Source organism: Pinus tabuliformis, chromosome X, assembly GCF_031772625.1.
Source record: "Pinus tabuliformis cultivar Carrire ecotype Pingquan chromosome X, CPIR1, whole genome shotgun sequence".
Lineage (NCBI taxonomy): Eukaryota > Viridiplantae > Streptophyta > Pinopsida > Pinales > Pinaceae > Pinus > Pinus tabuliformis.
The window spans coordinates 969,078,852-969,090,447 of NC_142308.1; positions in this window are offsets into that span (position 1 = coordinate 969,078,852).

Sequence of the window (11,596 nt, forward strand, 5' to 3'; positions counted from 1 at the left end):
TAGGCGGTTTAAAAAAAAACGGCTCTGAAAAAGGCTTCCGGATGAAGAAGTTATGGCTTTTTGAAAAAAAATTGTTGACGTTGCCGGCAAAGTGCGCGAATGTGCGGGAATGAAAAAATCCGCCCCCACAAAATGGAGACTTGAACCCAAGACCTCTACTCTCTAAAAATAGCTTTGAACCAATTGATCTATACAAAAAATTTGAGAGAGAGAGAGAGAGAGAGAGGGGGGGGGGCCTCGGTTTGCGTGCTTGCCTTGAGAAAGCTCTTTTTCCCTACAAAACACAAACCCCAACACGAATATGCAAAGAAAAACGAACCTTGCGGCTCGAAGTTAGCTTTAGCCAAAAAACTAGAAATTTTTTAAAAAAAATCTCAAGGTTAGCTTTAGCCGAAAAACTAAATATTTTTCTCAATGTTTCTGATTTTCCGAGATCACACTAAGGTGCAGGGAAAAGAGCATACGCATGAGAAAAATCCTTCCTTTCTGTTTCTGATTTGCCCAGATCGCACAGAGTCGCAGGGCAAAGAGCATACACAGAAATGAAAGGTATAGATCCGGTTAAAAAAAAAGGTTAAATAAACTGAGACCGAAATAAGCAGAGAGAAATTAACAGTAAACTGCAAAAAAACACTGTATACCTCCCGATCTGAAAAATGACGCAGCTAGGGCTACCGGAAACCTTTTCGCATGAAACGAAAGGGATTCCTCACTGGAACAGATGCTCCGAACGCAACAGAGCAGTCCTCTCGGCCCGAAAGCAGTCAGAAACAACAGATCTAGGAAACGACAGCCGCATGCAGTTCTACCGGCTTCAGATTTGGATCACCAACGGACGCGGCCCTCAAATAGCTCTGATACCATGTAGGAATTTACAGGGTAAGTTCCACAGAAAGAATACCAAAAGGACACCGCTCACAACCAGATCTCAAATCAATACACCAGTATTTTTGACGTGGTTAAAACCCTCAGAGTGCAAGGAGGGAAACAGTCCACGGCCTGTCCCAACGTGGGTACTACAGGCAATTTATTAATCAAAGAATGAAAATTTACATAAGCTTCTCTCATGCACGGATTACCCGAACAATGACCCTCCATGCGCTTTAAATAGAACTCATGGACCAATCGGGTGTCAAGCCACGGATCAAGTGTCGGTAATACCGAGGTGAGAGTGAACCGTCGGATCACTACATATCGTGACCGTTGGATTGTAAGTTACAAAATGTACAACGGTAAAGAAACACACTTTACCTAACTCTAACCTAACTCTATGCTAGACCAAGTTGAACTTAACTATATCCTATGTGTCGGAATATCCTAACACCTATTTCAATCTATAAATCCTCACTCTATTACTTGACTCTCGCTTCGCTCAATCCTCCCTCATCTCTGCCAATCCATCTACATTGCATTTTTTTTCTTTTTTATGAATTGAATCCCACTCTAACTGTTCTTAACAACTCAATATTCTATTTTAATCATTCTAACAACTCAATCTCTATTTTCAAGCTCTATCACACACTTATGCTAATAACTTATCCTTGAATATAAAATAAGACAATTTCCTAACTATTACAATAATGAAATACAAATCATTTCTTGAGAGATCCAACCCTCTCGTTAAAACTGACTTTTGACCACTCAGGTCAGTGAAATTCAACTTTTTTAGCCACAACATGTGAACAGACCTTCACATTGCTGGCTAAGTCTAGATGCTCCTGCATCAGACTCCCGGGGAAGAAAATAATCATCCCTCAAACTTTCAGGGCTTACTCCATACTTCTGCAACTCTGTTGTTGTCAACCAGCTAGCATCCTCCACTGGTCATCCTTTCCATTTGACTAGAAATTGAAAGTAAACCTATCCTCTGGCGCTTTTGGATAGTCTTTTCTCCAAAACAGCTTCCACTTCTTTCTTAACTGTCTTTGGCATTTGTTCTTCCCAGTTCAAAGTTTGAACTTCATCTCCTGTCGTTTCCTCATGTAGCTCTGTCTCTTTGTATGGATACAAATATGCAACATTGAAGATAGGTGATATTCCAATTCCTTATGGGAATTCAATTTCATAAGCATTAACTGAAAACTTTCTTACAATTCTACATGGTCCTATCTTTTTCATTTTTAGTTTATAGTAAGTCTTAGCAGGAAATCTTTATTTTCTCAAATACACCATCACTAAATCTCCCACTTGGAATTCTTTCTCTCTTCTTTTCATATCTACTCTTTGTTTATATTTGCCACTGCTTCCCTGCAATCTGACTTTGACATCTTCTTGTGGTCTCTGCATCTTCTCTGCAAACTTTTCAGCTTCTGCACTTCTTGTCTCCTACTTACCCAAATTTCTGAGCTCATACACACCTCTTGGATCCATCCCAAAAACAATATGAAATGGACTCATTCCAGTACTTCGGTTTGGAGTGTCATTATAAGAAAACTCAGCTTGAGCTAGTGCTAGATCCCACTATTTAGGATTTTGATACACTAAACTTCTCAATATGTTTCCCAAGCTTCTGTTTACTATTTCGGTTTGTCCATCTGTTTGAGGATGGTATGTTGAACTGAAACTGAGGTTAGCTCCTAGTTTCTTCCAAAGAGTTCTCCAGAAATTCCCTACAAACGTTTTATCTCTATCAGACACAATACTTACAGGAAATCCATGTAATCTTACAATTTCTGAAAAAATAAATAAATAAAATAAAATTTAGCTATATGTGTTGCATCACTAGTCTTCTTACAAGCAATGAAATGTGTCATCTTGGAAAATATATCTACCACAACATAAATGAAATCATTCCCGCTTTGGGTTTTAGGGAATCCCAAAACAAAATCCATGCTAACTGCATCCCATGGTCGGTCTAGTATTGGCGATGGTTGATACAATCCTGTATTCTAGCTTCTCCCATTAGCATGCTGACATATCCTGCACTTCTCAATAAATATTTTAACATCAGTTTGCATTTTTGGCCAATAATAAAAAGCATTCACCTGAGCAAATGTTTTGTCTTGTCCAAAGTGACCAGATAATCCTCCACTATGTTTCTCCCTTATTACGTTTTCCCTCATAGAACATTTGGGAATACACAACTTGTTGCCTTTAAACAACAAACCTCCTTGGAGAAGATAATCTAACCACTGACTTTTGATATGAACTATCGGATTTTGTAATGTTGTATATATATCTTTGAAATCTGCATCATCTTTGTACATTTCAATCATTTCTTCAAATCCTACAACACCAGCTTTGAATTCTTGCACAATAAAAATTACTCTGCTCAACACATTAGCGACTTTGTTCAACTTACCACTTGTGTGCTTTATCACAAAAGTAAAGCTCTGCAAAAATTCTACCCACTTGGCATGTTTCTAGTTCAATTTCAGTTGGTTGTGTATGAACTATAATGCATGATTGTCAGAATACAGTATAAACTCTTTTGGCAGCGAATAATGTCTCCATTTCTTGAAAGCTTGTACAATATCATAAAACTCTTTATCGTAAGAAAAATACTTCTTCTTCTCTTCATTCAATTTCTCACTGAAGTAAGCTATCAGTCTCTATTCCTGACTCAAAACTGCACCAATTGCAACTCCACTAGCATTTGTTTCAACTTGAAAAACTTTTGCAAAATCGGGTAAGGCTAAAACTAGTTTCTCTATGATTTTACTCTTCAACAACTTAAAATTCCTGTCTGCTGCTTCTGTCCACTTGAACGACTGATTAATATCCTTAATTGTTTTAAGAATTGGTGCACAAATCTAACTAAAACCTCTGATAAACTTTCTGTAAAAAACTTGCAAGACCATGAAAACTTCTTACCTCAAATATATTCTTGGGAATAGGCCAGTGCCAAATTGCTTGGACTTTCTCTGGATCCATTTTCAACCCTTATTTAGAAACTACAAGTCCCAAATAAATTAATTCCTCTTCCATGAAACTACATTTCTTCAAATTTATCAATAGTTTCTCTTTCTGCAGAGTTCTTAAAACCAATTTAAGATGCTCTAGATGTTCTTCTTTACTTTTACTAAAAACTAGAATATCATCAAGATAAACAATAACAAACTTGCATGCATATTCCTTTAGGACTTCATTCATTAATCTCATGAATGTGATAGGTGCATTAGTGAGTCCAAAAGGCATCACTAACCACTCATACAACCCATTGTTTGTTTTAAATGCAGTCTTCCATTTGTCTCCTTCTCTAATTCTTATTTGATGATATCCACTCTTCAAATCTATTTTAGTAAAATACTTTGACCCACTCAAACAATCCATCAAATCATCCATGCGTGGAAAAGGAAATCTATACCTGATAGTGATCTTGTTTATGGCTTTGGAATCTGTACACATACGCCATTCACCTCCTTTCTTTGGACTAAGTATTGTTGGTACAGCACATGGACTAAGACTCTCCCTAATTAGTCCCTTATCCATCAGTCTTGCACTTGTCTCCCAACTTCTGCTTTCCCTTGAGGAGTTAATATATACGCTGTTTTGTTTGGAAAACTCACTCTTGGTATTAGATCAATATGATGTCTAATACTCCTAATTGGTGGCAATGCATTTGGCAACTCATCCACAATAATATCAGCGAAATCATTTAACAAAGTTTTGATTTCTTTAGGTAAATCATCTAAGTTTTTGGAAGTTAAAATTACCTTAGGTCTCCCTATGACAGCAAAATTCATTTCTTCACCTTTCCCAACCTCTTGCAATACTTCCTTTCCGCTCATCAGCATAACACTATTTCCAAGCGCTCCTTTGTCAGCGTCATCCTTCAATGGAAACAATGTATGTTTATTTCCATCCTTCTCCAGAGTATAAGTGTTTCTCCAAACCATCATGAATAGCTTTCCGATCAAACTGCCATGGTCTTCCCAGCAATACATGGCATACATCCATTGGCATTACATCACATAATATCACATCCTTATACGTACCAATCTGTATCTCGACCTTACATTGTTCTGTCACAATAATTTGACATCCTTCCCGCAACCATGACACTTTGTAAGGAGTAGGGTGTACTGTCTTCGCTAATCTGAGCTTGTCCACCATCTCTGTAGAAACAAGGCTATTAGTGCTTCCACTATCAATTATCACTTTACAAAACTTACCATTGGATTTACATGTATTTCTGAATAAACTCTTCCTATGCACCGATTCTTCAATCTCTTTCTCTACCTTAAGCAATGCCCTTCTCAACAACAGGGATTCTCCTACTTTAGGGGGTTCTTCCTTTTCCATAATTCGAGGTGCTTCTGGCTTTGCCTCAGCCACATTCGCATTCCTCTGACTTGTTGGTTTATTATGAGGACAGTCCCACCACACATGTCCCCATTCTCCACATGTGTAACACCGAACATCTCTTCCTCGGCCTCTTCCTATATTAAAATCTCCTCTCTGTGGTGGTCTACTACTTGAACTACCTGCTTCATGCTGATGTTGTTGTCCCCTTGGTCTGGTAGTTCCTCTACATCTTACTGAGCTTCTTCCTCTATTCCTCTGATTTTTTTTTCTCTGCATCTTCTCTTCTGCCTTCAAACCCGCTTGATACGCATCCTCAATAGTCTTCAGACTCAGCAAGCTGATCTCATCCTGTATGTCATATATTAAGCCATTGATATATCTGGCTACCTTCTCCATGTCATCCTCTGCATGTCCTGCTCTAATACTCAATCTATAAAATTATTTTGTGTACTCTTTAACAGACATTCCTTTTTGCCTTAAATTCTGCAACTGTTTAAAAATATTTAACTGATAATATTTAGGCATAAATTTGGCTTTCATCTTACACACCATTTTGTCCCATTGCTTGATCTTGGACTTTCCTTTCCTCGTTCTGGATGTTTGTAGCTCATCCCACCAAATAGCTGCATGACCCTTCAATCTGGTAACTGTGAATCTCACCTTCTTTCTGTCGTCAGCCTCCTCTTCATAGTCAAAATATTTGTCTAATGAACTGATCCAATCCATTAGCTCTTCTGCATTGAGACTCCCTTCATACGTAGGAATTTCCACCTTTGGTTTTCCTCCTACTTTTGCCAACATCTTAATAACTTTGGTAGTTTCATTTTCCTCCTCTTCTTCCTCCTCAGAAGATTCTTCTTTAGCAATGTCATCCCCTTCAACAGGTGTTCTTCTCTGAGCAGTCTCAATTGTTTCCATCCTTGTACACAGACTCCATATCTCCTCCAGCAGAACTGCATTTGCTTCAGGTCTTCCTCGACCTATGCCAGCTCCTCTCCTCAGCAACATGTTTACTGCAATCAACCTTAATCTCTCCTTTGATACCACAAATGACGCAAGAATCAATTGTTTTAAGAAATCTCAACAATCATCCCCACATTTGCTTTCTCCTTTATATTCTAGCCTTCCATTGTGCTACTCTGATTTCCTCTTAAACAAGCCCGCCAACAGATATTTCACTTTTTAATCGAACCGCTTGAAAGTACTGTACCATAGATCGTAACACATTGATCTGACCGTCCACGTTATATCGCAATCGCAAATCGCAATGGGCAAGCGCTTAGGGCTCGGTATATACATATGAAACGTTGTGATGTGATTTAATCAATGATTGCATCGCCCATTGCATATCGTTGTTTCCCAATGCTCAAGTTTCGTTCCCTTTCCAATGAAATATTGTGATGCGATGGATTAACAATCACACATCGCATGATCTTAAGGCCTAAGGTCTATTCAACTGTCGATGGAATGTTGCGATGTGATAAAGTGGCAGTCGCACATTGCATTTTGTTAAGGCCTAAGGTTCGCCCCCTTGCAAACAAATATTGCGATGCGATATGGGATAATCCAATGGTCAGCGGGATTTCTCACCGTTGGTTGAAACTTACATCAATGGCCAGGATTTAAGCGGGCTTCAACCACTGTTATTAACACTAAGGACTGTGATTTCCCTTGAACTCTGAGTTTTATAACATAAAGAATAAAACAGATAAGAGTGCTTTATTTGTTTTGAATGTAAATAAACAGAGGCAAAATGAGAGTTTCCACAGAATCGATATATAATCATACCTGACATCAATTAATCAATACTATCAATGTTGTAGAGTCTCGGCCCTTTGGCACGATTACAGTGATTTAAAAGACCCCTGTTTCAATCTGGAAATCCTCACTATATTACTTGACTCTCGCTTCGCTCAATCCTCCCCCATCTCTGCTAATCCATCTACATTACATATTTTTCTTTTTTATGAATCGAATCCCACTCTAACTATGCTTAACAACTCAATCTTCTATTTAATCATTCTAACAACTCAATCTCTATTTTTAAGCTCTATCACACACTTATGCTAATAACTTATCCCTGAATATAAAATAAGACAATTTCCTAACTATTACAATAATGAAATACAAATCATTTCTTGAGAGATCCAACCCTCTCCTTAAAACTGACTTTTGACCACTCACGTCAGTGAAATTCAACTTCTTTAGCCACAACATGTGAACAAATCTTCACATTGCTGGCTAAGTCCAGATGCTCCTGCATCAGTCACCCACGGTGTATGCCAAACTGCAGGGCTATGCCAAGTTTAAAGTTGATTTCCATCAAGTATCAATGAGGGTGCAGAAGGACCCTGCACAGAAGTGGTATGACTTTTCGTATCTAGCCATGGAAGATGCCATCAATGCGATGCTTGCTCAATCGCTAGTGGAGTGGCACATTACCACCGACATGGCGGTGGGTGGAAGCAAGTCCACTGCATAGAAGAAGGAGGGACCAAGCTGAAGATGGCACAGCTGGTCGAGAAGAGGAAAAAGGAGGCCGCTAAAAAGACCCAGGCGGAACATGCAAGAAAGGAGGTAGGAAAACAGACAGGTGGCACAGAGCGGGGCTCTAACAAAGGCGTGTAGTCGCCTTCGCGTGAAACCGAAGAGGAAGACACAGAGCATCACGACGTGGACCCTCAAGAGATGTTTGCGCACATTAAGCGCTCGAGAGAGCTGGAAAAGGGAGGGTCCATAAAGAAATCCAAGGCAACCAAGACCTCGCTGGACCCTATCACATTGACGAAGGGCGACTTACATGATACTAGTGACACAGTCAGAGATGTCGTCGCGGAGGCCTTGCAACAATTTGAACAACAACAACAAATCATACTAGGGACTATCCAGACTAGGTTGCAGGAGTTGCAGACCACGTGTCACAGGCTGGTACGGTGTCTACCAGCTTGGCCATCGGCACTTCAAAGGTTTTCTATATGCTACGCACGAAGGCTTCCAGTGCGATAGTGCTGCCAGATGGAGCACTGACCACAGATAATGAGGCTAACAAGCCCACTGTCAGCGCCTTGAAGCTAGTTGGGTTGAACCTGGCAACACTTCCGCGCAAAGCACTCGACCTCTTGTAAGATGGAGTAATTGCATAAATGAGGGCCCAAGAGCATCGTGCCCTCTAGGCGATCAACAAACAATGAATCAACAATCAACAGATGACCCTACATAGAAATTCTTCCATCGCTGTTGAGACCGAGGCGACCAACCAGAGTAAGAAGATCTTGCAGGTCGTTGAGGAGACATGCAGAATGGTCCCAGAGTTGGCCATTATGGAGGAGGATCCAGTCGAGGTCTGCATCCGTAAATTGGCCACAGGGGTGCGCGACACTCAGACTAAGATGACGTGGGTTCAGCTGGATTTGAACCTGTAAATTACCGAGCTACAACTAAGGGCCCAACCCTCCACACCGCTAGAAGTAAAGGAATAATGGGTGACCACTGTCATGGAGGTAGTCGCGGTGGTGGAAAGTGCAGTAGCAGACTTCACGTAGTTGTTCGAGCAACCATTTGAGGTCTTGAAAATCTTGCAGGAATACCCAAATGTACAGAGCCTAGAGACAGAAGCGCGCGAGCTACAAGAACACTATGATGAAGTCAAGGGCACAGTGAAAATTGTTGCATTGACACAGAGGCTAGCCAAGCTATAGGAGGCCAAGCAACTGAAGGAATAGGTGGACACAGCGCTGCACAAGGAAGTCGTGCTAAAGGCGCAACTAAAGCCCTAGCTGTAGGAAGCTTACGCAGTCACAGGAAATATTGAAGGCAAGCTTACAACTCTGCAAACAACGCAACAAAAGCTTCAGGCTGACAGTGCAGGAGTAGTGACCGAGAAGGTGGTGGAAGATGGAAAGCAGGCGGCAACTCAGTGCACGACCGAGGTAGCGGTCATACAGGTTGAGATGGATGGGCTTCACACAAAGATTTCCGCACCTAATGAGTGACTCGAGGGCGAGTCACAATGTTTGTGTTGGGGGCCTGTTGGGAGCAAGATCCCCCAAGGGCATTTTTAGGGCTAAAAACCCATGTTTGAGTCAAATTTTGTAATAAAAATGTAAATACTTCGCATTTTGTGGTCACGGAGCGCGAAGTTATTATGTGTCATAAAGGCTAGTCTACCCTTAGTTTTGAAAAGTAAAGTTTGTTGTAAGAGATCTACCCATGGTCCGCGGACCATGGGATTGTATAAAAAGAGCTAAGCTCTAAGTAGTTTTAGAGACATAGAATGATGAATAAGGTAGGAGAGTCATAGCTCTAAAGTAAGAAGTCTAAGTCTTGGGTTGTAGTGTATGTAGAGGCTCTGTTGCTGAGTGCGCAAAGGCCTAGGGTAGAAGTCCACAGCCAAGGAAAATTTTAAGGATGGAAATTTTTTTTGAAGTTTAAAACATTGGCGAATCTCATTAATCCTTAATATGCAAATTATAAATGTTTATTGATATATTTGCAAAATTATTCAAATTTATAATTATTTTATATATAGTCTCTATATAATGTTGGCGATTTTTAAGGTAAAATAATTTTATATTCTAAAATTTGGGCGAATCGTCTTTTATAAAATTGGAAATTGGCGAATCTTTTTTGTGGAAAAATCATGGAAAATTAGCCCACTGGGCGAACATTAGCCCCTAAAATTTTCCATGTCCACAGCTGAGTGCGCGAACCCCTGCAGCTGTGTGTGTAGGGTGGACAGAGTTGTAAACACTTGGAAGATATTAATAAAGAAATATATTCTGCAATTCTTGTGTCTTTGTTCTGTTATTGCATCTTGATATATTATGTATGAATTTCCTTTATTATTCTTATGCGATGCATGAATGAATGCAATTACATTGAATAATTGAACACAATTACGATTATCTGTTTACACAATGATAACTATAATTATTAAATAAGATAAGCAAGTCACTTAGAGTAATTTTGGAATCTACACGGCGTGCTGCTATGTACCTGAGTAGCAGGCTAGGGCTACGCGAAGGTCGATCATACCCTTTCGCAGAAGTATTAGAGGACAAAATAAAGGGCTCGCCTTGCAAGCCCTAGAGTGAGGTGACCTGCGCAAAGACAGGAATAGAGGGAATCAAACGACATCATAACCATCTTAGTGTGAGGAAGCTTGGTTCCAACATCCCCCCATACTGATTCAAGTGAGACTTTGGTCCACGCTCTGTGAGCTGATGCCGAAAGGGCCAGTAGTGTAGGGATTTGTTTGGCTAATTAACGCTAAACCTAGGTCAGGCCCCCTCAAGCCAACAAAAAGTCATAAGAAAATATAATGTTAGGCATGATCAACACAAGACAGAGAAGTCCTTCAAGGTGGGAGACAAAGTATGGTTACAATTGAACAAGGAGAGGCTACATGGTCCTGGTAAGTAAATTGAGGCTATGTGATATGGTTCCTTTTGGGATATTAGTAAAGGTGTGAGATAACACATGTAGACTTTTTCTACCCCCATACATCCACATTTACTCATTGGTGATTGTAGAGAATCTAAAACTCTATAAGCCTTCCATGCTAGACTAGGAAGAGGAACAAGTCCTCCCGTATATAGAGGATTTGTAACTAGATGCCCGAAAGATTTGAAAGAAAGAATTTTGTAGAAGAGATCCAAAACTATAAGATACGGGCAACATGACCTTTGGTAGATTGGGTTGAAATTACAACTTCCAGACAAAGATAAATGGTATACCAAAAAGAAGGTGGAGGAGAAATTTCCTCACCTCATTCAATAAAAGCTTTTGGGGACCAAAATCCTCCCAACATGGGGAGGCATGATCCATATTAGATCATTATACTATTTTTCATCCATATTGATGTTGTTAGAGTGGAAAAATGAAGGAATTGGCTCATAGGACCATTTTTACAGGTGGATCCTAGTTTGGTGAATTAGGGTCTAAAACATTTCAAAATAAGTTTAATGCATAAAATGGTGTTTTTTGTAGGAAAAAATGGTCCACTTAAGTGTGAGACATTTTCTCACTATTCCAGACATAACTACCTTTCTAACAGTGCAATAATCACCTCATTCAGACTTTCTATGAAAAAATTATGCCACTCAGAAGTTGACCTTCTTATTTAACCACCATATGTCAAGTGTATGTCATGTATACCCCAATTATTCATGGAAAATCAGATAACTATGTCATAATGATAAAGAAAACTCTAGAAGAGTCCATATTGTAGCTCTAGTTAAGAGTTGAAGAAGTTAAATTTAACCACTTGTAGGATATCAAGTTATGTTATAAATGGTGCACTAGGAGTAAAAGGGGGTTGTTCTATTGGAGTGAATTTTGTTCCATAGAT